Source organism: Bubalus kerabau, chromosome 2 (assembly GCF_029407905.1).
Source record: "Bubalus kerabau isolate K-KA32 ecotype Philippines breed swamp buffalo chromosome 2, PCC_UOA_SB_1v2, whole genome shotgun sequence".
Taxonomy (NCBI): Eukaryota; Metazoa; Chordata; class Mammalia; order Artiodactyla; family Bovidae; genus Bubalus; species Bubalus kerabau.
The window spans coordinates 16,628,420-16,655,998 of record NC_073625.1 but is presented as its reverse complement, the minus strand read 5'-3'; the positions used below and the strand labels follow the sequence as shown (position 1 = coordinate 16,655,998).

General features: G+C 39.7%; 1 long non-coding RNA gene across 2 annotated transcripts; it reads right to left on the bottom strand.

Moving 5' to 3' along the window:
- Positions 1 to 15,901: 15,901 nt before the first annotated feature.
- LOC129644611 (uncharacterized) lies at positions 15,902 to 25,467 on the bottom strand. 2 transcript variants are annotated; one of them, XR_008710875.1, is made up of 3 exons: positions 25,229 to 25,467; positions 22,819 to 23,080; positions 15,902 to 16,876 (listed from the first exon to the last, which is right to left on the bottom strand). It is a non-coding gene; the product is annotated as an uncharacterized LOC129644611 (long non-coding RNA). The 2 variants fall into 2 exon arrangements; XR_008710874.1 differs by having other exon boundaries at positions 22,819 to 22,968; positions 25,229 to 25,462.
- Between the last annotated feature and the right edge of the window lie 2,112 nt (positions 25,468 to 27,579).

The window sequence follows — 27,579 nt, the reverse complement described above, 5'->3', positions numbered from 1 at the left end:
CTTTTGGCTCAAAAGTACTTATGAAAGTGTGTAAGAATGACCAGGGCTTTGTGCTACTTAACAGCTGTGGGAGGAAGGGTGGTTTACTTTACCTTTGTGAGTGTTACTTTCCAATCAGAAGAAAGAACATAACTGTTCTTAAGAACATAACCTCCCATTGTTGTCATGAGGATCATCTGAAGTAACTGTGTGAAGGTACTCTACAAATATAGTAGTGTAACTATTGGAGGACTCATATGTATTTTGGTATCTGAAATGGAGCTGTTGTTAAATGAATCCTGCAAGAAACCAGGATGTAATGGTTCCCCTATGGGGAAGCACTTCACTTCTTACCAAAATTGAAAACGACTGATACAGATACCCCCTTGGTTCCTCCAGTTGCCTGAAAAACAGGAAATTGGTGCTTTCAAATCGATGCTTACTCTAGTTCTGACTCTAACTTCACCAGCTGTTTCATCTCTCTTAAACAGAACTAGCTGTACCGCTGAAATCTGAGCATCCTCCCTGTGACTGACAGTTTTCTCCTAAAGCTATAATGGAGCTTGTTGGATAAAGGTTAATTGCTAACTGTGGAGTGCTAATGATACCATATTGATGAAATTACAGGCCCACTGATAGAGAAAAGGTTCCCCAAACACTGGAAGCTGGAGGGAAGCTCTAAATAATACTTATTGATTTTTTTCTCTGAAGACCGCTAAGCAGCACAAACGACTCAAAATAATAAAAATCATCCACAGAGCTTTCCATTCTTTGGTAATTCATTTCTTTGCTTCCAATGTTTTACTTGCCAGTAGACACTTATCATTTTAATAATTATGTGTCTCAAAATCAGCAGTTGATACCTTGGAGAAAAGAAGGTGAAAGTGTTAGTTGCTCAGTCGTGTCCAACTCTTTGCAACCCCATGGACTATAGCCCACCAGGCTCCTCTGTCCATGGGATTCTCAAGCCAAGAATACTAGAGTGGGTTGCCATTTCCTTCTCCCAGAGATCTTCCCAACCCGGGCTCGAACCTGGGTCTCCTGCATTACAGGAGGATTCTTTAGCATCTGAGCCATCAGTGAAATCCACCTTGGAGAAAGAAATACTACAAATTAATTTCTTCCCTTTCATGAGTTTCCATCTCCTTTTGAGTTGTGCGTTATAAAGTGTGATTATCAGCCAGCGGCTCTTAAACCCATGGCTTTCAGACAAATGAAGCTCCAAAAGAGTGGTGGATTGAAAATATTTGAAATCATTTAACTTCAGAAAATGTCCTTATGACCCTTAATTCCCAAGTTAGGCTTTATTCTTGCTTGAATTTGGCTGTAGAATTTATCTCCACGGTTTGTTCCATCTGCCAGTAGATCAACCTCTACTCACTTTCAATACTCTTTTCATTATCATTAGCTTAGCTTCTATTGACTGAGTTCCTTGAACCAGGCTCTGTTGAATTTTATATGTGTCATTTAATTATCATATTCACCCTAGGACCTTAGGATTATTATCTCCATTTGAGACTTGAGAAGATGGGAAATCAGCCGTCATGAACTCCTCCTTCAGTTCACGGAGCTGGTGACATCAGCAGCGCAGCAGGACCTGTGTATCCAGGCAGGAGATCCAGGGCTGCAGCCTGAACAACATTCCTCCTTTCCTCTTGCCCAGATCCATTCCCAGGGGCCCAGATTTTCAGACTAAGACTTTCACTTTTCTATGAAACTTGTTCAGTCCCACAGAGAGATCCTTACCAAGCTCTCTGCATGGTTTTAGAATATATTTTTAATCTACCCAAGCTTCCCTGGTGGCACAGATGGTAAAGAATTTGCCTGCAATGCAGGAGACCCAGATTCGATTCCTGGATTGGGAAGATCCCCTGGAGAAGGAAATGGCTACCCACTCTGGTAGCCTTGCCTGGAGAATCCCATGGGCAGAGGAGCCTGGAGGTCTACAGTCCATGGGGTTGCAAAGAGTAGGACACGACTGAGCTACTAACACTTTCACCTTCTTTTCTCCAAGGTATCAACTGCTGATTTTGAGACACATAATTATTAAAATGACACTTTCGCTTTAATCTACCCAGTCATTTCCGTGTTTGGTATAAATTTTGATTATATATTACCTAAATTTGCTCACTTACACTTTGAAATATGCTAAAGGATAAATAAGAAAGAGCAATGATCTGTAAGATGAAAGAGGGAGGAATAATTAGCTATAATTTAAGGGATTCACACAAAGGAGGTGAGGCTTAAGTTCTGGATATATGTATCCCAAGGGGTCCAAATCTATTCTGCAGTTTATCTCCCAAACTCCAGGACTGAAAGATATCAGTCATCATCCTTCTGCTAATATTTTTTTTTAATTATCTAAATATTCCAAATAAACAAACCAAGAAAACCTATGACAGTTTAAAGGAGAAGTCACTGTAAAAGGAGCCACCAAGCTTCAGCCATTTATTCTGAGAGTTGATTGAATGGTTTAGGGAATCAGAGATACAGTCTGCAGCAATAACTGGATCAGAAAGAACAGGGAGAAAAAGGCAGAAGTTCTTGAGTATAAGGCTTTTCGCACCATAGAATTTCATGCCATCATGAAAATTAGAGAAGTACGTGTCATATACATATCATCATATACACAAACTATGTGATGCATTCTTTAGTGGGCATTCAATAAGAGTTCTCCCCCAGCTCCTCTCAGCTCATCAGAGTACTGATGAGAAGAAAACAGTGGCTGCAGTTATGAAAACACAGAATTCCCAAGCTAGATGGGACTTTATATTCAATCTAGTTTCAGTTCAGTTCAGTTCAGTTCAGTCACTAAGTCCTGTCCGACTGTTTGCAACCCCATGGGCTGCAGCATGCCAGGCTTCCTTGTCCATCACCAACTCTGAGAGCTTGCTCAAACTCATGTCCATTGAGTTGATGATGCCATCTAACCGCCTTATCCTAATGCCTGTTATGTGATGGGACACAAGACCCATCATATCACTGGTGAGGTCCAGTGATGGTATAAGACCTCAGTCACTTAGTGGCTGAACCAGGACTGCATCGACTACTCTCTTGGCTTCTGATTCACCGCCCTTTCTGTCCCACCTTGTTTTTCTCCATCACCTTGTGCTCCCCTATCGTTCAGGATGGACATCTGAAACCACGTCATCCCTCTCCTCCCCAAGGGGTAATCTGAACGGGAGGAGGAATACAACTCGGTTTGTATCATGGATCAACATGACTCACTTTTATATTGCTACTTTACATCCACCAGAAGCACACATCTCTCAAAATGACCTCTGCTTGCAGAGACCAAGAGACCTTGCTGGTGAGTTTCCATAGAAACAGTTTCTGGAAACAAAAAAAATATGACTTAATTGTGGCTGGAGAGCTACATGTGTCCTCTGTCCTTCTTACAGAGTGTTGGGACCTCTAAGAGCTGTTATACATGCCCTCTTCTGGGAGTCTGGGGTCAGTTATCGACACTCTCCCCGGCTCCTACTTCCATCACATTGCAGGTCCTGCAGCCTGAAATGAGCAGGAGTGTAATCAGGAGAGATCTGAGATTCCTTTTCTCTGCCCAGAAATGCAGAAGCCCAAGCCCCCCCATTAACCTCATTTTATTTTGCTGAATTTATAGTTTGAACTTTATATATATACACATATTTAAATATACAATACACACACACACATATAGATACATATATACACATATTTAAATATACATATATACACACACACATATATACACACATATACATATATATGTATATATATTTGTGTGCCAGGTATTAGTTGTGGCATGCAGAAACTTTAGTTGCAGAGTGTGAACTCTGAGTTGTAGCATGTAGGATCTATTTCCCTGAGCAAGACTTGAACCTGGGCCCCCTGCATTGGGAGCACAGAGTCTTAGCTACTGGACCATCAGGGAAGTCCTGATGAACTTCTTTAATTGAATTTTATAATTTTGAACTTCAAAAATTTATAATTTTGAACTTCAGAAGCCCTAGGCTGAACTTCCTTAATTGAATTTTATACTGTTCCCCAATTAAGGGAACCTCTCACTAGCTAAGACTTACTGGTCCCAAACACTGCGTACTGGCCCTGTTGAGCACCTCTGGAGCATTGCTGGGTAGCTTGGGTCCCCACTGTACTTCCCCTAAAGCTACATTAATTAGAAAATGGGACAACTGAGGTATCTCTTAGTAAGGCAAATTCCTAGACACCACCCAAGTCTACCCAATCAAACTTTGCATTTTTTTCCAAGGTCCTCAGGAAAGTCTAATGTGACCTAAATTCTGAGACTCTCTGCTCCAAAGATAGCAAGTGGAGAATCAGGGCAAATTCTATCTGTAAGCGGATGCTCTAACCTTGCTACTGAACCTGTGGTCCATCGTCAGCATCACCTGGGAGCTTGTTAAAAATGCAGAAGCTCCACCCCTACCCCACTGAATTAGAATCTGCATTTTAACGAGATCCCTTGTTAAAAATCTGTATTTTTAACAAGATCGCTGCACAATAAAAATCGAGAAGGGCCGCTCTAAGAGATTTCTGTCTGAAAAGTTAGGTAATGAAGGCCAAATTCATTTCTCTTGCCGGAATCCCTTGCATATTTTGCCAGTCTCTTCCTTTGTCTTTTGTGAGATAGTTAGAGCTTCAGGCAAAAGCCCTCTTTCATAAGAGGATTTCAAGGGATGCCAGGCTCCCCAGGGCGGCCCAAGGAACTTCTGTTTTCAGGCAAATTCTCAGAGCTCTGCTGACAAAGAAGACAGCCTCTGGCCATTGCAGACAGGCCTCCAGGAAAGTGAATTTGCCTGGGGAAAGGCCAAGCAGTAACTGTTTTGCCCTCCATCCTTGAATCTGGTTAAAGTTGACGTAACTCTCTACTCCTGTGTTTATTTTCGTGTTTAACTCACTGAAAATCTTGAATAAACTTTGATTAATATTAATCCCAGTTAAAAGGGCCATAGGGACTTCCCTGGAGGTCCAGGGGTTAAGACTGCCCTTCCAATGCAGGAGCTGCAAGTTTGACCCCTGGCTGGGGAAAGGAGATCACACATGCCAGCACAGTGAGGCCAAAAAAGTAATTAAAAAAAAAATTGTTTTAAAGGCTCATAAATAGATCTAAGACGGTCCACAGAACTGGCAACCCAGCTTATCCAGGCCTGACTCTCCTGTTAAATTGCAATTTCACTTTATTCTCCAAGGACATCAGTCATTAACCAACTTCATTTCCTTGTACTCTGCCTGTTTTCTACGGTGTGGTGGAAATAAATGGTCTTCACATAAGAAATTCTTTCTTATTTATTGGTTATACTGTGAAGCCTTGAGCAAATAACTTAAGCTTTCTAGGTTTTTTCTTTACTTACAAAATCCGGGTGACAGAGGATTAAGACAGTTAAGGTAAACTGTCTGGTGTTAGGGTTTTATTTACTCTTTTCTTTGTCAGACTAACGGGGAACTATTTTTCAGAGTCAATTTTAAAGCTGTATGGTGTTTCACAAACGTGGTTTTTTTATGCCAAATTGATGAGTCTCAAGTCATAGTTCACAGATTTCCATTCTTTTTCAAATATTCCTGGGCCCTCCGCTTTCTCCCTCTTGTGATCCACTAACATCATATGTAGATCTATACTGCTACCAGTGATGCCTGCACACACCGCCTTGCACACTCCATTTGCTGTCCTTTATCTTTCATCTTCCAACCAGACTTCTTTAATGCAACTCACTTGTGCCAACCCAGGCACTAACAGTACATTTTGCAAATGAGATCCTTTGGGATGATGTTAGTTCAGATACTGCCCCCTCCTCCTGAAGTCTAGACACCTTCCAGGGAGTCTATTCCATTCATTATTCATGTATGGGTCTGTCATTTAGTCCCCAAGAGTTTTTAGCATAAAAACCTTGCTTTTATACCCCCTTTCAATGGTATAGTTGAACAAATCAGAGAGATTCCTGACATTGGCATAGTGGTTTATATTTTGCACTGGACTGTAACAGTAAGATCTCACTTTTACTTTCATTTTTTAAAAATCCATAAGGTAGGGATGTTTGAACCCATTAGGGAAAGAAAAAACAACTTGCCCGAAGTCACCAGCTAACAATGGCAAATGTGGGTCAAACACAAATCTACAAGCTGTGACCATGACTTTGGGGGGTGAATGAGGGTCAGGGGGTTTGCAGAATAGAAGTGGAGTCAAATAGGGGCCCCCAACTGTCAGAATCCATTCTTTCCAAGTGCTTCTCTCTCTCTCAGCTCCCAGAATCTAGTTTTATGTTTTCATCTTTGTACTAATCACATTTTATAATCTCCTTTTATGAACATTTCTTTACTAGTGTAAGAACTTCTGGAAAGTAACATAGCTTCTTTATATTTGTAGTTCCAAAAACCTAACACAACATCTGACACTTAGTTTAACAAAGTACATATTTATTGGATACATTTCAAGAGTTTATGTAGATCAGTGGTCCCCAACCTTTTTGGCACTAGGGACTGGTCTCATAGAAGACAATTTTTCCAAGGACAGGGGGCAGGGGACGGTTTGGGGATGATTCGAGCACATAACATTTATTATGCACTTTGTTTCTATTATTATTACATCAGCTCCACCTAAGATCATCAGACATTAGATTCTGGAGGCTGAGGGCCCATGGTGTAGATGCATTGCAAACCAAACAAAGGCATTTTGCCTCATGTTCGCTGTGCTTGGATACAGTAAGCTCAACTTAGAAAATCCATCCAAATCCATCTTGATGTAAAGTTAGACCTAAAGCTTTGACAACAAACACCACCCCAGTCATTAGAAAGGGTGTCTGCTCATCTAGACATTATATTACAGACGCTAAGAACACAAGTGAACCCAGGCTACCTAGATTTGAATCCAGCCTTTGTTAGCTGCGTGTCATTGAATAAGTTACCTTACTTCTCTGTGCCTCCATTTCCTTATGTGTAAAATTAGAGGAAATGGTTTACTTACATTTTTTGAGATTGAGTGGATTAAATGATTTCATATGTACAGTGCTAGGTGGCGTTAGTGGTAAAGAAGCTGCCTGCCAGAGCAGGAGACCAGGGTTTGATCCCTGGGTCAGGAAGATCCCTTGAAGAAGGAAATGGCAACCCACTCCAGTAATCACGCCTGGGTAATTCCACAGACGAGGAGCCTGGCAGGCTTCAGTCCATGGAGTGGCAAAAGAGTTGGACACGACTGAGTGACACACACGAGCACTTCTCAGTATCATTGGAGCCACTGTTTCCTGCTTCATTTTGATATTAGGGCCAACAACTTCCAAACTGGCCCATTTTTAATATGAATATTATCAATGCATGTTGGATAATACTAACTTTATCTCTGTTCTTATCCCAGTGTCATCAAATAATACCCAAGCATTATACAAGTGTTCATTTAGCAAATACTCTTTGCCTGGAAAGATTCTGGCTCTAGAACTACATGGTCCATACAGTGTTTGGCTATATAAATTTACATTTACATGAATCAAAATTAAATAAGATAAAAAATCCCATTTCTCAGTTGCACTAGCTACATTTCCAGTATTCTGTCACTATATGTGTCTGTCTGGGGACTACTGTATTGGATGGTACAGATAGAGAAAATTTCCCTTAGTGCAGAAAGCTCTGTTACATAGAGCTATAGTACAAATACAAAGATAGAAGCTGACATTCTACTAAAGAAGATAAATAATAAATATATAATCATTATGAATGAATAATTTTCTATGAAGAAACATAGTTACTGAAACATTGTTAGAAAATTAACTTTGATAAATAATTCCTTAATGAACTGTCGCATCATTATATTAAAGTTATAACTGGCTTATCAATTACAAAAACAGAATATGTTTATTATAGAATATTTAGAGAATACAGAAAATTATAAAAAGGAAAATAAAAATATACCTAGCAATATTTTAACTTTTTTTATTTGATATTTGTTGACTATTTATTTTACCATGTCAATCTTTGAAGCACTATTTTCAGTGTCTATATAATAGTGCAATTTCTGAATTTAGTGTTATTTTATCACTGACCTCAGTAGAATTTAGATTATTTTTAAATTATTTGTTCTAATATCTAAATGAGTATTCATATATATAATTCTTTGTCTGCCTTTTTATTATTTCTTCATGAAAAATACTTAGAGTACCATCTCTAGAGCAAAGTTATTAAACATTTTTAGATTCAGCTCATAGTAAAAGATTTTTCAAAAATTTGAACTTCTTTGTGCATGTACTTACCCTTGGCAACTGTATATTTTATTTCCTATAATTGTGGGAAGTATTTTGTTTAAACTTATTATTTTTTTATTAACAGTGAGAATGAACATCACTTCAAATATTTACTAACCATATATTTATATATATATATATATATCTTCTCTGAATTATCTATTTTAGTTTTACATCAATTTTTCAATTGCAAAATTAGATGAGCTCTTTGTATTTTAAGGATAGTAACCATTTGTCTTTCCTATTTTGGGCCAACATTTTCCCCAGTTTGTTGAATATCATAATTATGTTTCTATTTTTTTACATGGAAAAGTTTTGAAACTCATACGTGGCAAATTTATTTCCTGGCTTTTAAGTTTTGAAAGCCTCTGTGTTTAGAAGAATCCCTGACACACAGTGAATACTCAGTAAGTATTGGATAAACGTAACTTTAAATGAATTGAAATATTTGATCCATACTGACAAACCATAGCCTCATTCTTTTTTCCTACAGATGCAGGTCAATCCTTCCAATCATTTTAATGTAACTTGGAACTAGAAGAAAAGTTTGGCATTTGTATTGATTTTCTGATGGTAGCATACTTGGTATCTGGGGTATTACCATAGCTTATTGTATTCCTGAATGGGCTTCTCTGGTGGCTCAGCGGTAAAGAAATCACCTGCCAATACGGGAGACTCGGGTTTGATCCCTGGGCTGGGAAGATCCCCTGGAGAAGGAAATAGCTACCCACTCCAGTGTTCTTGCCTGGAGAAACCCACAGACAGAGGAGCCTGGTGAGATACAATCCATGGGGTTGCAAAGAGTTGGACACGACTGTACAACTAAACAATGACAATAGTCCCTGAAGGGAACCTCTTACAAAGCTCCTGACCCTGCATTTGTGTCCATCTGGTCCCAGATGGACACTGTAGATATTTCCTGTCCCACAGGGTTGGTGCTTTTTGGTAGTTGTTTTTCAAGTAGTACCTCCCATTATTTTTTGTTTATAACTTTTAATTGGATTTTTACAAATTTTTTATTTGGTTTTTTTTTTTGGAGGGGGGGGTTGGGTTTGATCATGCCTCATGACATGTGGGATCTTAGTTCTACAACCAGGGGTCAAGCCCATGTCCTCTGCACTAGAAGCACAGATTCTAAGCCACTGGTCCACCAGGGTAGTCCCATCCATTATGTAATAAATGTTTAAAATCCACTTCCACCTCTTCTCAATATCTGCCTGGCTTCTTCCATCCTCTTTCTGATCTATTAAAATTTTGAGCATACAAGCATGATAAACAAGGATAATTAATTGAAGGTCAGTGGTATGAGGCATACAAAAAGAATACTGTGTCTTGTTTCTTAATATTTCATCATGAAATCATAGTGATACAATTTGTATCAGGGGAAAAGAAAGCAAAGAACTAAAGAGCCTCTTGATAAAAGTGAAAGAGGAGGGTGAAAAAGTTGACTTAAAAGTCAACATTCAAAAAACTAAAATCATGGCATCCAGTCCCATCACTTCATGGGAAATAGATGGGGAAACAATGGAAACAGTGACAGACTTTACTTTGGGGGGCTCCAAAATCACTGCAGATGGTGACTGCAGCCATGAAATTAAAAGACACTTACTCCTTGGAAGGAAAGTTATGACCACCCTAGACAGCATCTTCAAAAGCAGAGACATTACTTTGCCAACAAAGGTCTGTCTAGTCAAAGCTATGGTTTTTCCAGTAGTCATGTATGGATGTGAAGGTTGGACTATAAACAAAGCTGAGCACCAAAGAACTGATGCTTTTGAACTGTGGTGTTGGAGAAGACTCTTGAGAGTCCCTTGGACTGCGTGGAGATCAAACCAGTCCATCCGAAAGGAAATCAGTCCTGAATATTCATTGGAAGGACTGATGCTGAAGCTGAAACTCCAATGCTTTGGCCACCTGATGTGAAAACTGACTCATTGGAAAAGACCCTGATGCTGGGAAAGATTAAAGGCGGAGGAGAAGGGGATGACAGAGGATGAGCTGGTTGGATGGCATCACCAATTCAATGGACATGAGTTTGAGCAAGCTCCAGGAGTTGGTGATGGACAGGAAGGCCTGGTATGCTGCAGTCCACTATGTCGCAAAGAGTTGGACATCACTGAACGACTGAACTGAACTGAGAAAGACAGAAGTCAGCATGCATGTGTGCTAAAGTCCTGTCTGACTCAGTCCTGTCTGACTCTGTGCAAGCCTATGGACTGCAGCCTGCCAGGCTCTTCTGTCCTTGGGAATCTCCAGGCAAGAATACTGAAGTGGGATGCCATTTCCTCCTCCAGGGGATCTTCCCAGCCCAGGGATTGAACCCACGTCTCTTACCTCTCCTGCATTAGCAGGCAGTTCTTTACCACTAGCGCCACCTTGGAAGCTCAAGTCAGCATGAAAGTCAAAGTGAAAGTCACTCAGTTGTTTCCGACTCTTTGCGACCCCATGGACTATACCGTCCATGGAAGTCTCCAGGCCAGAATACTGGAGAGGGTAGCCATTCCCCTCTCCAGGGGATCTTCCCAACCCAGGGATCGACCCCAAGTCTCCTGCATTGCAGGCAGATTCTTTACCAGCCAGGGAAGCCCAAGAATACTGGAGTGGATAGCCTATCCCTTCTCCAGTGGATCTTCCCGACCCAGGAATCGAACCAGGGTCTCCTGCATTGTAGGTGGATTCTTTACCAACAGAGCTATCAGGGAAGCCCAAGTCAGCATACACATGGGAGGACTTTTGTCCTTGGAATGTCTATGGAGGTGGCCAGGCTCATTCATTAGACCTGCCACACTCCTAGGGAACCACACAGCCTATTTATTCATAATGAACCACACAGGCTTCTGCAAATGTGCTTTTCCTCCCATTTTCCTCTTTGGGGGTACTTACAAGTCCATAATACTGAAATGTCCTGGTCAACTTTGCACTTTGCCTGAGAAACATTTGTCCTGCAAGTTTCACTATGAATGTTGCCTCCTCAGTCAAGTTGCCCTGATTTATTTATACTGAATTAGGCCCTTGTGTCTTCTCATTATCACTGTACGAGGTGTATATTTACTTTAAAACTTTCAAAATATTGTTCTTTAATAACTAATTTTTTTACCTTAATTTGGATATAGTTATACAGTCACAGGAATTTGCAAAAAATAGTACAGAGGAATTCCCTGTATCCTTCATCCGGTTTCCCCCAGTGGTTTTATCTTACAAAACTATAGCATAATATTATCACAGGACATTGACATCGGCACAATGTATGTCTACAGTTTTATGCTATTTTATGGCATCTTTATACTCATGAAGCTACCACCAGCCAAATCTCCTTCGTGTTACCGTTCGAGGTCACACCCACCCACTCCTGCCATCCCAGACCCCTGGCAGCCACTAATTTCTTGTCCATCAGTATAACTTTCCATTTTTAAAATGTTATATAAATGGAATTATACAATATGTGACCTTTGGAGAAAGGAATTTTTTTTTCCACTCAGCCTATAGCCTTTGAAATATTACTGACAGGTTAGAGACTGTGTCTGCCATGCCCTCCTCCAGGGCATCTTCCTGATCGAAGATGATCAGGAAGATGATCGACCAGGGATCGAACTCTGGACTCCTATGTCTCCTGCATTGCAAGTGGATTGGTTTTCACTGAGTGACCAGGGAAGCCCCATTACATTATATGTATGTATGTATGTATATATATATATATATTCCCTTTATAGCCCAGGGCTTCTGTGGTGGCTCAGTGGTAAAAAATCCTCCTGCCAGTGGAAGAGATGCAGGTTCAATCCCTGGGTTGGGAAGGTCTTCTGGAGGAGGGAATCACAACCCACTCCAGTATCCTAGCCTGGGAAACCCCATAGACAGAAGAGCCTGGTGGGCTACAGTCCATGGGGTCACAGAAGAGCTGGATACGACTTAGCAACTAAACAATTATAGCGTACAGCTAACATTTTGCTAGCATGAATGAAAGCTTACTTACCTCTCTTTACCCGCTCCCATTTATAATTAATTATCTAAAAAGTCTCCTCTGCGTACATAACAACCATGTCAGAAATTGTCCTAATTTTGCCTCAATCACTAAATATAATTTAGAAGACTAAAGAGAAAAAGGAAAGCAAATTATACCAACTCAGTTTTTCTCTTTTGTTCCACCTTCTTTCCTGATGTTCCAAGGTTTCTTTCTTTTTCCATTTTCTGTTTACAGAACTTCCTTAAGCCATTATTTGAGGGTCAATCTGGCAACAAATCCTTTTTGCTCTCCTTCAGCTGAGAGCGTCTCAATTTCCCCTTTATTCCTCAAGGTTATTTTCACTGGCTATAGAATTCTGAGCTGTCATTGTGGGGACAGGAGTGCCTAGTTACTACTTCCCAAGTGACCTCCCCTGACAACCTGGCAGGCAGAGTCCGTGTTATTGCTGACGGTTAAGTTTCAACTCTCTGACTGCCCAACTCTGACACCACTGTGGAGGGGGCAGGACGAGGGGTGACTGGTAACCAACTGTCAGGCAAGGGTGGGCACCTAGGCTCCTCATTCGGCTTTGACTCATGGGAGTGGGATGATGTCTGACTTGAAGAGAGGTGTCTGCAAGACGTCTGTCTTCCGAGGCTGCCTTTTTGCTGGGCCTTTGGCTAGAGAGACCAGGCTTTTCCTGGTGCTTTTATGGCTGTCCTCGTTGGCATTTCTGACACTCTGTCCAGGATACATGAGGCAAAGAAGAAAACCCAGGGAAATCACTGCTATGTTTTTCCTTGGATCCTGAGGTCCATGGCCAATCTGCCTGCTTCTCTTCACCTCTCAGAGTCTTCTTATGCTTGTTCATATATAACGTTCAGGGATTTGGGTTGTACTTAGTGGGAGAAATAGGGAAAATAACATCTCCGTCAGGCTTCCCAGGTGACTCAGTAGTAAAGAATCTGCCTGACAATGCAAAGGACTCGGTTTGATCCCTGGGTTGTGAAGATGCCCTGGAGAAGGAAATGGCAACCCACTCCAGTATTCTTGCCTGGGAAATCCCATGAACAGAGGAGCCTGGTGGGCTACAGTCCATGGGGTTGCAAAAGAGTCAGACACGACTTATCAACTAAACAGCAATCCTTCAATTAGTGAAAGTCTTTTTTTTTAAGAATTTTTTTTTGATGTGGATATTTTTTAAGTCTTTATTGAAGTTATTACAATATTGATTCTGTTGCTTTTTATGTCCTGGCTTTTTGGCCGTGAGGCATGGGGGATCTTAGCTTGCAGACCAAGGATCAAATCCTCACCCCCTGCATTGGAAGGTGAAGTCTTAACCTCTGGACCACCAGAGAAGTCCCCAGAAATGGAAGTCTTAATTTCTTATTTTAATGATACTAACATCAACTAGATTCTAGACATTCTGATGACAAAGTTTGCACCTTGTTTTTGTCCCTAGAATGTACAGTCAAATGACTGTTTTTACGTCACTTGTAAAAATTACTCTATGTAGTTATGTCACCAATAGAGGTATTTTACTTCCCTTTTTGTTTTTAGGACCTGCTTTTTAACTTGATTTAATTTACAATTATGTAAAATATTTAACGAGTCCTCAAGCAAAGGCATAGTCAAGGAAGGTGAGCTTCAATATCTGCCCCCAACACACTTCTTCCTCCTTCGGTGACTATTTTTCACAAATTATAAGGTTTATCCTCCATTTTTTAAAAATATAAACAAACATATGTATTCATATAATCTCCTTCTTAGTCAATTGTTTGCCTACTATATACATTTTTCTCTACTTTTCCTTTCCACTTAATATATTAGATATATTAAGATATAGAGATATTCCTCATTCTTTTCTTCAGCTACAGAATACTCTATTGAGTAGCTATATTGTTGTTTAAATTCAACCAGGGCAATAAATAACCTTGTCCATATAATCTTTTTTTAATTAATTAACTTTCATTTATTTTATCTTTTCATTAAGTGATTAATTTGGCTGCCTTGCATCTTAGTTGCAGCACACAGGATCTTTGTTGCAGCAGGAGGGATCTGCGGCACATGGACTCTCTAGCTGTGGGGCTCAGGCTTGTTGCTCCGTGGCATGTGGAATCCTTTGAGACCAGGGATCAAACCCATGTCCCCTGCATTGGCGAGTGGATTTCTATCCTCTTTACTGCCAGGGAAGTTCCTTCTAAACTGTTTTTAATAGCTTTTTATATATTAGGGTTATGGACCAATCTTATTTAAATACTGCAAATTCTTTTTCATAACTATATATTGAAAATTTACTGTATCAGCACTTTTTGTGTTACAAGTGACAAAAAGAAAAAACACATACTCTTTATTTAAAAAATATAGGAGCTGCATAACTGAAAAGTCCAGAAGTAAGACTGGCTCCAGACAACACTCAGTTTATTTATAAGCTCACACAATAAACAGCTGATGTCACCAAAGATTTTTCTTCCCCCACTCTTCTCTTTCAGTTTCTCTAATAATAGCAAAATGGCTGCAGCAGTGCCAGCCCTCACATCCTCACAGGGCCTCACCCAAGAAAAATGTAAGTGCACCTACTAGTAATTCCAAGAAGAAATGCAATTTCCTCCTGCAAAATTCCAGCAAACTTCTCCTTGGTTTATTTTAGTTTGAATTGATTGACATGACCATTTATGGCCATTTGCTCTGACAAGGGAGATAGGATATTGAGGAGATGATTCAAATCGTGACCATCCACCCCTGGAGCTAGGAGGTGATTAGGAGTCATTCTCACCCAAATATCATGACTAAGAGTAGGTTACAGGTGGTTTCCCAAAGGCCATTTGGAATCTTGCTTTTTATTGGAGAGTGGTTATTAGATGATCAAAAAGTAATTCAGTTTCATGTTGGGGGTGTCATGCACTGTACCAAACCCTATGGACACAAAGCTAAAACAGCTCTTCAAAGCTTCCTTACCTACTACATTTATTTAAGTACTCACTTTACCTGAAGACTCTTCTCCCAATGGATGTTTTCAGCTTGATTTTATACATACACATTCTTCCATTTTTTATATTAATATTCTGTCTCAATGTCTCTACAAACAATGACTGGAGCAATATGCAATGTTTCTAGAAAAGCAGAGAATTTGGAATAAGAGTCTAACTTTGAGCTTTTAACGTGACTAATTGCATGACCCTGATCAAAAACTCAACTTCTCAGAACCTCAATCTCTCCTTCAAGGAAGAAAGTGATTAGTATCATTGTTATTATATATAACATTGAGAAGGTCCTTGCTGTGTGCCAGACTCTGTTGTAAGTATTTTAAATGTCTTAAGTCATTGAAACCTCATAGCAATCCCTTCAATAAAAATTTTTGTTAGATCATCTTATATGTAAAGAAACTGAGAACAGAGATGTTAAGTAACTTGCTCAAGGCCTCCTAGCTTATAAGTAGAAGAGCTGAAATTTGAACCCAGGTTTTCTAACTCCAAGTAAACTGTATAAACAGGTGAAATTTTTAGCATAAAGGAACTGCTCGGGACTTCCGCACTTTCACTGCTGAGGGTGCGGGTTCAATCCCTGATTGGGGAACCAAGACCCCATAAACTCTGCTGTGTGTCTGAAAAAAAAAAAAGAAGAAAAGAAAGAAAAGGAAAGCGGCTTGATAATATTACTATCCCTGAACCTAAATAATAATTATTCTGCTTCATAGAGTACTTATAAAGTTCACACAAAATAAAGCCTGTAGAAAAGCTTCCTAAACCAAAAAGCAATTTGCTGTACAAATATAATGTATTATAGTTCTTACTATGATGTCTCCTCTTTTCCTAAATCTCTCCAGACCTTGGATAACATCTCATATGGGCATTCAGTCAGTCCCATTTTTTTATTAATATTAGCACTTCTTATTTTCAATTAACAAACCTTATCTTTTGTAAACCCCTCCTCATGTTAAACCCTCTAGCATTTCCTTCTTAATTCTTTCTGCTCATTTCTTCCCTAGCTGTCAACCTTTTCTCTGTGGGATTCACATTCCCAGACTTTATGATAATGAGACATCCTGACTTCATTTGCTTTAGTCCATTACTTTCTAAAGATAGTACATAGGCGTTTCAGGCCTAGATTAATAGTATCAGTAACCTTGTACTACCTTTTTTTTCCTTCCAATGATTTTAGAAGCCTCTATATAGCTATAGTGCTTCCATTTCCTTTTGTAGGTATCATTTTGAATGGTTTCACAGTTATCTTTAGCATGGTTATTAAGAAATGAATTCAACAAATATGTGTTTAATACATACATGACAAATCCTATATAAGATGCTGATAAAATATTAGTTTTGCATATTTCCCAGAACTGTAAGTAGTGAGAAAGACATCTAAGGTTACTAAGCTGTCTGTCCTTGAAAGAGAAACTTGTCCTTCTGAATTGGTAACTCCTATGAATCTGCTTTCTTTTATTTGTTTTTGAGATTCCAGACTAAAGATAGTTTGTGTGTGGGTGTGTCACAGATGTCTGTCTGTGACAGACAGAGAGAGGGAAACAGAGGTCTGCAGGGCAATATTACAAACAGTTGAAGAATTCTAATGTTAAAAAAGCCATTGAGTGACTTCCCTGGTGGTTCAGTGGTTGGGAGTCCGGCAGCTGGTGCAGCAGACATGGGTTTGATCCCTGGTCCAGGAAGATCCAACATGCCTCATAGCAGCTGAGCTCGTGAGCCACAACTACTGAAGCTGGAGAGCCTAGAGCCTGCAACAAGAGGTTATCACAATAAGAAGCCCATGCACCGCAATGAAGACCCAGCACAGCCCCCCAAAAATAAATAGACATTAAAAAAAAAGAAAGAAAGAAAGCCAGTGCAATCAATAATCAAAATGCTCAATGTGAAATTCATTTCACTGAAGTTTGATAAAAATTTTAAAATAAGTTATGGATGTGAGAGTTGGACTGTGAAGAAAGCTAACTGCCGAAGAATTGATGCATTTGAACTGTGGTGTTGGAGAAGACTCTTGAGAGTCCCTTGGACTGCAAGGAGATCCAACCAGTCCATTCTAAAGGAGATCAGCCCTGGGATTTCTTTGGAAGGAATGATGCTAAAGCTGAAACTCCAGTACTTTGGCCACCTCATGTGAAGAGTTGACTCATTGGAAAAGACTCTGATGCTGGGAGGGATTGGGGGAAGGAGGACGAGGGGATGACAGAGGATGAGATGGCTGGATGGCATCACAGAATCGATGGACGTGAGTCTGAGTGAACTCCGGGTGTTGGTGATGGACAGGGAGGCCTGGCGTGCTGCAATTCATGGGGTCGCAAAGAGTCAGACACGACTGAGCAACTGAGCTGAACTGAACTGATGTTTAAGGAAATAAACCAAGACATAAGTGCCATCTTGAAAAGACCAAAGTTTTGAAACAACATAAAGAGAAATAAAACAAAGTCATATGAATCAACTGATTTCAAGAATCAATAAGACAACTTGAACATCAAATATATCAATCATCCAAATTTTAAAACTGCAAGAGCTGGGATACATTCTGACTTGGATTCTGAAAGGGCTAATTAGTGAATTTGGTACTAAGAGGCTTACCCAGAATGCAGTCTAGAAAATAAAAGAAAAAAATATTGAAGAGAAGTTAAGACACATGAAAGATTGATAAGCCTAATATCTAATGTTCAGTAAAAATTACAGAAGCAGAGAAAGGAAGAAATGATGGTAGGCTACCTTTGAAGAATTAATAGGAACATTCTAGAATATTAATTAAAAAATAAATTTTTAGATCAAAAATGTATTACTAGAATTGTCTACTAAAAATAGACAAAAATACAATGAAAATAAGTCCACACCTTGGTCACATAATGAAAATAAAGAATAAAGAGAAAAATCATTAAAGTTAGCAAAGAAAAGTATTGATAGATTGATAGTATTAATAACATCTCATCAACAACAAAGTTCAGAAAGCAATGGAGTAGTATCTTCCACATGCTGCATAGAAATAACTGTCAACCTAGAATATTGCATTCAATCACTTTATTCTTTAATATTTAGAGCAAACTCTCATGTAAAGAATAAAAAAAACTTTGATGTTCACTAAACAAACTCTTCAAGATTGTGTTTTAAAAGATATAATAATGATTTTTTTTCACTCTAACTGTATTATTACACTTGAGAAATAGTTCTTGGACCATGCTCTCAGATTCTTCCTGGCCTAAATCTCTTCTTATTCCAGCTTCTTTGACACTTGACAGACAATTGTGTATAAAATACAGATTTGGTCGTATTACTGCCTAGCACCCTCCCTGCCAAACCTCACATAAGTACCCATTTCTTTTTGTCCAGAAGGATGTAATCTGTGAAAAAACACATTTCAACTAAGTAAATTTTGAAGATCCAATCACCTTTATCCATGGATTCATGAATTGGTCGGCATCCCAGCTGCAACTATTAATAGAAAGGCACTCTGTGGTGGTGGTGGTTTAGTCCCTAAGTCGTGTCCAACTCTGAGACCCTATGGACGGTAGCCCTCTGTCCATGGGATTCTCCTGGCAAGAATACTAGAATGGGTTGCCATTTCCTTCTCGAGGGGATCTATCTCTCCCACCCAGGGATCAAACCCACACATCCTGCATTACAGGCAGATTCTTTACCACTGAGCCACCAGGGAAGCCCCAGAAAGACACTCTGAGAAGCTGTTAAAATGGAAGGCTTTTAAAGGCAAAAGGGATGAGACAGGGAAATCAAAAACAAAAGGAAAGATTATTTCTGTCGAGGTTACCTTCCTCTGAGGGAAGGGTGGGGGGGCTTTCACCTGAAGATGACTTCACTAGGGTTGATCAGCAAATTCCAGGGTGACTGATTAAAAATTTCAAGCCTGAAAGAGGCTGAAACTGCAATTAGATTAAGTATTAAGCTTTGCTTTGCTGTTGTGGGGCTGAGCACAAGTGACTCTATTTGGGGTCTATTACTTCTTTTTTTTTTTAATAAGTCAAACATTTTAAACCTGGATTTCAAAGCCTCTGCAGAATTTTCTAGCCTTGGTTCCTACTTTTTATTTACTTACAGGATCAACTCAAAGGTCGGTGTCAGCCAGGTCTCCTGATTTCAGACCCTAAATAGTGAGAAATGAATTACTTTCTGACTTTCTGGAGTATTCACTGTAAGTGTATTGCCTAAGCCCTCATATTTTTCAGGAAGTCCTCCTGAAAAGGAGGACTTATAACAAAGTTATAAGAAATAATGGCAGAGATATCTGATTTGTATTATATTACTAAATAGTTCAGATGGTAGAAAATCTGCCTGCAATGCACAATCCCCTGGAGAAGGGAACAGCAACCCACTCCAGTATTCTTGCCTGGAGAATCCCATGGACAGAGGAGCCTGGTGGGCTACAGTCCGTGGGTTCACAGAGCTGGATATGACTGAGCGACTAACACACACAATAAATGTGTCCAAAGCCCATGAAGAAAATCAGTCCTTCCAATAATATTCTCCCTATATTACTTCACAGAGGTATTTTCTGAGGTTTTATGGCAGGGAGTCTTTTATTTGATATTTTCAGCATGATAGGGTTTAAGATATATTCTGCCAAGTTGGCTATATCCTTTGCTATTTTCAAGTTACCTTTTCTGTCTATCAATTTCTCTTATCTCTATGGCTCCTAATCTTTGTGACCAGTCTCCATCAACAAAATCAAGCTGCAGAAAATAAATTACAGATAAGGCTCCCTGACATGGTAATGGGGTTTTCACTGCTTACCTTGAATTTTCTACTTCAGTCATTTTTGCTGCCAGAAATCTCCTTTTGATCCTCAAATCAGAAAACCCTTTGATGTGAATGGCAACTTACCACATTAAAATATAAAAACTAGCAACTTGTTAGCACTTCATTTTTCCTTTGGATTTTACTGCCATTCACATACCAGTCATTTTTTTTATCTTGCAGTTATTCTCAGGACTTGGGCAGTTAAGGTGTACTATTTGCTCTATTTCTTGTCCTTATTGATAACTAATTTCACTGAATTCTTTTGAGAGCTCATTAAGTTCACTTCACCCCAGACCATCATGAATACACTATAAAGTGAATGCAAAAATATTGGGGCTCCCCTGATGGCTCAGGCGGTAAAGAATCCGCCTGCAATGCGAGAGACCTGGGTTCAGGAAGATGTCCTGGAAAAAAGAATGGCTACCCACTCCAGAATTCTTGCCTGGAGAAGTCCATGGACAGAGGAGCCTGGCGGACCACAGATAATGGGGTCACAAAGAGTCAGACACAGTTGAGTGACTAACAGCTTCACTTCTCCATTTTTCATAGCACCTCTTGGTCCTGAACACCTTCAGCAGAGCTTTTTCAAATTTCACTTTAAAATTTGAATAAACTCACTCTCACGTCTGTGTCACCTCCACTTCCTTCAGTGGCTAGGAACTGAGGTAAGTGGTGGGATTGCTGAGGCTCTTTGCTTACAAGTCTTAGGAGGTGCTTCTGTTCTAGTGAATTGTATCGGATGTGGCTTGCAGTAAAAGTACAGCCAAGGGAACTATAGCACACTGGCTACCTCTCCTCAGTGTCCCAGTTCTCAGTCCTCCCGAGCAACCCAACAGGAAGGCTCTTGGTACATTTCAAATCCAATATGCCCCTCATGGAATTTTCTGTCCTCTTTCATTACACATCCACTCCATTCCATAACCTCTCTATTCTATTAGCCTAAATCCTGGTCTACAGAATAAAAGCACTCAGACTCATCTTCCGTCTAGTCATACTTACATTCCCAACCTTATTTACTATTCCCCCCTCCATAAACTACATTCGTCAACCAAACTAAACCAGTGATTATTGCCCTGGGACACCTATTTCTTAGTCCTAACCTCATACCACATCTTCAGGAAGTATCTTCATTCTCTCTTCTCCATTTTTTGTTTGTTTGTTTGGCTGCACCACACAGCATCTGGGATTTTAGTTTCCCTTACCAGGGATCGAACCTATTCCCCTTGCACTGGAAGCATGGGGTCTTAACCACTGGACCATCAGAGAAGTCCCTCTCCTCCATTGGTATGTGTCCAAATCTTATTCATCCTTAAAAGCTGAGTTCAACTGCCTTATGCAAAATACTATATCATAATCCTAGAAGTATCCTTTGTTCTCGAAATTCCTATGGCATTTTTCCTGTGATTTCTCTTCCATACCTGCCACTTTCTTCTTTAACTTTGGGTAATTTATGAACATACATTTTTTTTTAATTGGACTACAACTTCTTGAGGACTTGATCTATTTCTCTATGAAATCATCTTTTTTTAAATTCTATACGATGACTGACAAGTACCTTTCACAGAGAAAGGATGCACTTTCATGCATTTTCTTAATTACTGCACATAATGACTATAAGCTCATATTATTTAGGGCCATTTTATTGGTAAGGAAATGTTTTATTGAAGAAGTAATGAACCCCTCCAATGGGTTAAACAGATATTTAATGATATTGAATAAATGATAGAGCAGATAGATCACTCCACATGAGGATTATAGTGATTTTATACTAAAGGAAAGATGTGCTTTATCTGTCAAAGTAAGTTCACAAGCACAGTTGAAAAAGAAATAGTTTTTGTTTTATTTTGCTTTGTGAATTGCTTCCATGAATTGGGTAAATGAAATTGCCACGCTTTTCTATAATTTGCTCCTGGGATGATACAAGTATCATAGATACACTGACTGAATCAATAGGGATGAAGAGAGATGTAAGTTCACCTATGCAACCAGGTTTCCCGAAATGGTTAGATATCCTCACTCTCAGCAGTAGTCTCTTGATAAGCACTTTCAGTCAGCTGCCCATCTACAAAGGAGGCAAACACTTTCAATTTCCTGGAAAAATAGAGTAATCTTCCAAGTGTAACAGCTATTTTCCTAATGTTTGTTGCACATGGGTGAAATGACAGATGGCAGAGCTTGAATTCATCTTGATGAATAGGAAATTGATGTTCTCTGTCACACCAGCCTTTCTGAGTGTGGATTCATATAGGAAAGTTTTTCCACTTTTGCCTTTTAAAAAAAGAGTATTACTCAACCATAAAAAAGCAACAATATTGAGTCATTTGTAGAGACGTGGATGGACCTGGAGTCTGTCATATAGAGTAAAGTAAGTCAGGAGAAAAACAAATATCATATATTAACACATATATGCGGAATCTAGAAAAGCGGTACAGATGAACCTATTTTCAAGGCAGGAATAAAGACAGAGGCATAGAGAACAGATGTGTGGACACAGTGGGAGGTGGAATGAGGTGGGAGATTGGGAATGATCTACACACTACCATGTGTGAAATAGACAGCCAGTGGGAACCTGCTGTACAGCACAGGGAGCTCAGCTCAGGGCTCTGTGATGACCTAGAGGGGTGGGATGGGAGGGTTGGAGGGAAGCACAAGAGGGAGGGGATGTATGTATACATATGGATGATTTTGGAGAAGGAAATGGCCACCCACTCCAGTATTCTTGCCTGGACAATTCCATGGGCACAGAAGCCTGGCTGGGCTACAGTCCATAGGGTCTCAAAGAGTCAGACACAACTGAGCGACTAATGCTCACACACACATGGCTGATTCATGTTGTTGTACAGTAGAAACTAACACGACATTGTAAAGCAACTATACCACAATTTTAAAAAGAGTTACCCACAATGAGGGAAGAAGTGAAAGGAGCCATTACCTGGTAATGGAAAATGCTCCTAGATTCTTCATAGATATCGCATTAAGGAGCATGGTTGAGAGAATAGCACATCCTGGTCCTTGGACTGGAGATTTGTCAAAGTTGGTGGAGATCTGTGATATCCTCTCATCCAATCTCATCATTTTACCACTGGACAAAGAGAAGCGACTTGTTCAAAATTATAAGAAACACAGTGACTAGAGCTGCAATGTTGCCTCCAGGAGCATAAAGTAGAGGAAAGTTGAAGAAGCTGCAATGTTAACTGTAAGAGAAAGAGCCAAAAACTCAGCCAAGTTCAAATCCAATGTCAGGGATCCTTGTACCTCTTCTAGGAGAAACAGCATGACCTTTGCATTGAGAAAGATGATAAATTTTCCAATTTTGCCATTTTCTGTATCCTTAAGCAAAGCAGTCTCCTCATTTGTGAAATGTGGTTATTACAATTATTTCCTTTGCAGGACTGTATGGAGGATTTCAAGACATGAAGCATTAGATAAGGTCTGGGAAATAGTACACCGTCAAATGTTGGTTCTACCTTCGATAAGTTTAAAGTTGAAATTTAAAAAAAATGTAGGGAATTGAAATACAAAAAGAAGGCCAAGAAATGTCTATTTCAATCAGTAGAGTCCCATGAAGACAATCTGAATCATATTTAGTCTCTTGGACAAATCACAGAGGATATAAAGGAATTAATATAATATTATTTTTCATTAAGTGTTTAAGACATATGGACAATCCAAGCCTGGCCTTCTTCCCTTTGCCCAGAAAACATTCTAGCCACAACAGAACTTGGAGCATGATCAATCTAACATCTTCAATAGCGTTTCTGGTGTGTGCATACTTTCACATAACTTTGTCTGAAAGGCTCTCAGTGGAGTCTCTCACCACCTTCATCTAATGGGCAGCAGCTGCCTGGAAACAATCCTTCCATATTACTCACCTTATCAGGCCACAATAAAACACCTCCCTTCATCCTACCCTGGGAAGATGTATCTGTTCGTTTGCTATTTGTAATGTTGACGGCCCCTCTTTGGGTAGTTTCTCCTACACCAGGTGGTTCTGGCTTTTTAGTGTTTTTCACTAACTAGCTGATTCCTCTCTGAGTTTATCTGAATTTTAGTTTGTGTCTTTATAGACAGCACACTTCAGTTATCTACTCTCCTGGACTCCTCGTTGGCAGTGATCATGAGAAGCAGCTGTCTGCCCTGGGCAATGACACGGAGATACCAGTGTCATCCTCATGGCTCAAAGCCTGTCGTAACCCCTAGATAAGCCCGCGGCTCTTGCATTTGTAGTCGGATTTCCTTTTCTTTTTCTTATTCATCTAACTTTGCCCACCCCAGGCGGCATAAGGGATCCTAGCTCCCTGACCGGGATTCCAGTGCCCCCTGCATTGGAAGCGCAATGTCTTGATCACTGGATAGCCAGGGAAATCCCTGTAGTCAGATTTCTGATTCAAGCTCCAGACCACTTTATGTACTGAAAGGTGCTATTGTTTCTTTCTATTGTTCTCCCATTAGCTATCCTTTATTGGATATGGGAGAAAGGGGGAAAATGATGTGACTTTGGCCTTTGTAATTTTGTAATTTTTAGAAAGCTCAGCCTTCTACCATAATCTATTCATCTATCTATGCCTCTTTCTAATGCCTCAATTTCCAGAGTGATTATGATAAATCTGAGTCAATCTGATTAAGAAATTATTAATACTAAAAGAAAAAATGGAAGGAGTAGCAAAGGAAATTACAAAAAGATCCCAATGTTAGATGCCCTTGAGGCTCTAAAAGTTAAGATAGTTTTCTAGATATTTACTACTCAGTGTGGAATTTAAATTAGAGATGATATCAATCAAAAGTATTAATTCATGGACCTTTTTATCATCTATATATATCATCTATCTATATATATATATCATCTATATATTTGAGATTGAAATATAATAAAATGAAACCATTCAGTGCACTCAAAGTTATACATCCTGGTCTCAAGTTCTGGATCTCACCTATATAACTATGGAACCTTGAATTATACACATACACACACACATATTTTATATGTATATAGACTATATGTATATACTGGGAAAAGAACAGCAAAATTATAAAATAATAGATATTTCAAGACAAATTGGAATAATTTTTTAAATTCACATGTGAGAAATCACAAGTAGGTAAAAAGCAATTTAAAAATTTTAAATACTATTAAAATAATTGTACAAGCATAGGTGTGTTAAAGACAGCTATTCACCAAACCCAATTTGTCCTCTTCTTGGGCTCAAAAATAGACTGTATTTCTCAGCCTTAACTTCAACAGAGCTGGGGTCAATGGTACATGAGTATAGGGGAGGCACACCAGTTTCCATAAAAACATTGACCCATAAAAAACCTCCGCTATGAATCCTTCATTCTCTTACCCCTTCCAAAAAGGACAGCCAACTTGGAAACCACATGTTGCCGATTCATGAAGCACCACTGCTGGGGAGATGCTGCCTGCCAATTAGAACACCTGTTTAGGATGACATGGGCAAGAAACAACACTTCTTATTGGGTTAAGCCTGAGATGTGGGGGTTTATCTGTTAAAAACAGCAGAAGCGACAGATGGTAAACTCAAGGGGTAGGTTGCCAAGCTGCTGGAAGTGGCATTAGTCTGATTTTAATTGGGAAGAGCCCAGTGCTGACAGTTAACTATGAAAACAGGCCTTTATGAGGCCCAGCCAATGACTGGCTGAAACATAATCTGGTCAAATCAGCAGTGCCAGCTGGGATAAATTCTGAGGTCCTTAGAGGAGACTTCTGCCAATTTGACAGGCCAGTGAAGATTCCTGAACCACAGACAATTCAGGGGGTTCTGATTATCCCTTTTAAAAATGTTTGCTTATGGGTATGCCTGTCATAGAAAAGTACTCCTGTGAATTCTAAATGAGAATCTGAAAACCTGGAAAAACCAAGAATGGCAGGTCTCAGATTGTCTCCTTTAATTTACACTCAATTTTTTATATTTCTGTGAAGCCTTAATGCATCATGGAACAAAAATCGTGCCCAGCTACTAGCACACATTTTATTGACAATCTTAAAAAATTGAGGAAAGTCCCAATGGCAAAAATGGCAAAAATAAACAGTTTCCAAGTTTAACTAGAATTCGCATGCCAGCTAGTGGTCATAAGTCTAAACAGGAACCTAAGATGGGAAAACATTCCCTGCCCAAAATAAACTCTTCTAGATCTGATTCTCTGTGTCGCAATACTGTTACACGTTATTTCATATTTTCCACCCCATTGTTTCCAAATGTGAGGCCCACAGAAATTGTATTCATTAAAATTCCTAGGAATTTGTTTTATAACGAATTCAACAACTGAGAGTTTAGGCCTTTCCTTTCTCATTGTCTAAGCTCTTACATGTTTTACTAATTTGAGTGTCATTCTTCATACCAGTTATTAGAGATCTGGTTCTTTGGCAGGAGCAAACTCCTAAAAAATTAAAGCTAAGCGCAGGAGAAAGCGTAGGAGGACAATCTGCTGCTTCTGGTGTGGCTGTCTGGTTACTCCACAGACCCTACCATCTGATGCTACTCAAACATCACACACATGGGCACGAAGTCACAGCAGTGAAGTGAAGTTAGTAACATCCCTGAAGATGGAGGCAAACCAAGATTCAATTGGCATCATAACTAATAACATCCAAATCTGGTTTATTTGAACAAAAATTCATCCAATTGGAAGATTCCAGATTATTCTAAATATAGCTTAGTGTTATTACTCCCAGACATGTTCTGCCCACAACTGCAGGGAGGACATTGACAATAATACCTGTCCTGCCCTTGGGCATCCATCTATCCTTCTCAGTACTCTTTGAGACCCCATGGATTATAGCCTGCCAGGCTCCTGTACCCATGGAATTCTCCAGGCAAGAATACTGGAGTGGGTTGCCATTCCCTTCTCCAGGAGATCTTCTGACTTAGGAATGGAACCTGTGTCTTCTGCATTGCAGGTAGATTCTTTACCGTCTGACCCACCAGAGAAGCCCCCCTTCTCAGTACACATATAGCCAAAGCATCTTTTAGATGTCACTGGACTTCCCTGAGTTTAAATGTGGGGCATATATTCTTCACTGCAGGGAGCCGGCGGGAGGACCTCCACCCGTGGCAAAGGTCATGAGGAAGGAGGCTCGACATACGCAAAGGCAGGATCGAGCCTCAGGGGTACCCCTGGAAATCCTTGAGCATCTACCCCCATAACCAGAGCCTGCCTACTGTACTACTTTGTGCTCTCACGTACACCCGGAGTTAACTTAGAGCTCCAGTTAATAAAAACTCCTGGGCATGACAAGAGTGTTTTAATCTACAAACTCCTCTGAAGGTTCTCTAGCCTGCCTGACATGCTTGTCCGGCCACATGTGATTGCTCACAGCCTCCCAACAGTGAGAGGCACAAGATGCTTTAAACCTTCTAAAAACAGGTTCCTTAGAAAAGTTAGAAAACCATTAGTCTAAGTATAGTGGGCTGATTAGAAATTGTATTGGTGAAGGGTTTTTCATTTGTTGAGCCAATGTTTGTTGCTAAGTCTCCACATCCCCTGCCCTTACACACATTAATGAATATATAGAAGAAATAAGTATTAACCTTTGATATTAATCACATTATACCTTAGGCTAAGTAAATTCTTTCCTTAATTAAAACCCATTACACCCTCACCCTATAGGAATGTAACTTTATCTGGTACCTTCGAAAGGTGGCGTCTGTTTTAAGATTAATCACCCCTGGAGAAA